This window comes from Augochlora pura, unplaced genomic scaffold (assembly GCF_028453695.1).
Source record: "Augochlora pura isolate Apur16 unplaced genomic scaffold, APUR_v2.2.1 APUR_unplaced_3711, whole genome shotgun sequence".
Classification (NCBI taxonomy): Eukaryota; Metazoa; Arthropoda; class Insecta; order Hymenoptera; family Halictidae; genus Augochlora; species Augochlora pura.
Window position 1 is genome coordinate 1 of NW_027583996.1, and position 2,233 is coordinate 2,233.

At 33.5% G+C, this 2,233-nt stretch overlaps 1 pseudogene; it reads right to left on the bottom strand.

The window, feature by feature from the left end:
• Positions 1 to 755: 755 nt before the first annotated feature.
• Positions 756 to 1,067, bottom strand: LOC144477787 (histone-lysine N-methyltransferase SETMAR pseudogene; annotated as a pseudogene).
• Between the last annotated feature and the right edge of the window lie 1,166 nt (positions 1,068 to 2,233).

Genomic DNA, 2,233 nt, shown 5'->3' on the forward strand with positions numbered 1-2,233 from the left:
TGTCAACGCAGATCTTTATTATGAAAAGTTAGATCGAGTAAATCAATCTTTAATTGAAAAATATCCAGCGGTCGTCAACAGAAAAGGTGTTATTCTGCGACACGATAATGCAAGGTCGCACCGTGCAAGACGAACCTTGCAAAAAATTAATGAATTGGGATAAGAGGTATTGCCTCACCCACCATACTCACCCGATGTTGCGCCATCGGATTTTTATTTGTTCCGATCGCTCCAACATTTTCTAAGTGGTAAAAAATTTGAAAATTCGAATGATGTTCAAAATGCAATCTCCAGATATTTTGATAAAAAACCAATTGATTTTTATCCATCTGGCATTGACAATTTGCACACTAGATGGCAAAAGGTTGTTGATAACGAGGGTGATTACATTATTAATTAAAAATAAAATCTTGCTAAAATATATTTGAATTTAATGTAGAGAAACGACATTACTTTCCGGTCCCTCTAATACTTACCAGTCGCGTAAAATTCTGTTGCTCTGGAATTAATAAATTCGTCGAACGCACTTTCAGCAGCAACTTGGTTGGCAAATATGTTCCCGTGCAAGTAGTAGTCGAGATGTTTGAAGAAGTGGCGACAGATCCGGCGAATATGCTGGATGGGACAGGGTTTTAAATCCTAATTCATTCAACTTTTGTAGCGTTAATTGTGCGACGTGTGGTCGAACGACGATTCTTTTGGTCTATGCTTAACTCATGCGGCACCCATTTGTCGAGCTTCTTTGACTTTCCTAGCTATCTCAGGTGGTCGATAACTGTTGGATGGCTGGCATCCAACTTCTGTGGATGTTGTCGAACCGTTGTTCGTGGATCAGCTTCAACTAGTGCCTTCGGTTGGTCATTGTCGACGAGAGAAGGGCGTCCACGGCCATTTTCATCTTTAAGGCTCTTGCCTCCACTTCGAAATTTTTTAAAGCAACCCTCCACCGTGGGTTTCTTTACGGCATCTTCTCCAAACGCACTGTTGATGTTACGAGTCGCAGTTGGAGCTTTATGACCCAGTTTGTATTGATATAAGAATATTACACGAACTTGCTTGCTAGCCATTGCGAAGTTAATAACTCGAAGTGATCTACAAATTAACAGTAAAAACGAAAGCTCGTTCTAGGTTCGCTTTGGTTAATTAAATTGTTTTAACTATGTGGGGATTTTAAAGGTCGATTATCGGCACTCAATATGTTAAACTATCGATGGTTTAGCGCGGATATCTTTTTTATTTTATATAATATATATATAATTTTTATTCTCAAAAATATTAAATGTAAGATAAAATATATATAAATATTTATTTATTTATTTATTTGTTATGTATATTGTATTCATTATATAAATATAGTAAAAGAATGCTTATCTTTTGTATCTTTGTTGCTAATGTTCAAACAATTTTCATACACTTCAGTGCTTAATATCATAAATAAAAACGTACTAATTTCGAAAATGTTTTTTTACATGAAATGATTACTTTGTACTGTAAACTGAAAGAAATGTAGTACCAAAGTTAAGAAAAATTGTTGATACATGTCTGTAAAAAAATGAAACATTTGTTAGTAAACGAACAGTCCGTTGATTCTACTAGAAGAGTCAGACGGGTGGAATAGAAGATTTCTCAGACGGATAAGTAGAATAGTCCGCGATTTGGTCAGACATGTGAAATAGATCAGCGCGGACGGGCAAGTAGTATAGCTGGCTATTCTATCGGACAATTGATAACATCGCACGAACAAACAACTTAACATCCTTAACAATAAACATATCACGGCTAAATGACCGGTTTCTCATTTTAAAATTATAATAACTATTCAGGCAATTATGTGGGAAATTATTACAGAAATTAGACTATTTCAATAACTACTATAACAAAAACTGTATAATATCTAAATAAATTGGATTACTGTTCGACAGATTTAGTGTTAAACCTCTGAGTCCTAGTTGTTATTTTTAGCTAGTAATTTTTAATACAAAATGTTGACGTTAAATAACCCTCAAAGCGATTACCGAAAAAATAAAAATAAAATAATTGCATTCTTTATTCGTACGTTTTCATTTACGTATTGCTTATCAGATATCTAGATTTTAAATTTCCAAATGCTAACGCATGCTATGTTAATAAAAATTACTTAAAATTAATGGATTAAAATTAATGAATTAAAATTAACCAATTCAAACGAATAAAAATGCACAATAAATGTACAAATTATTATCAATAAACACTG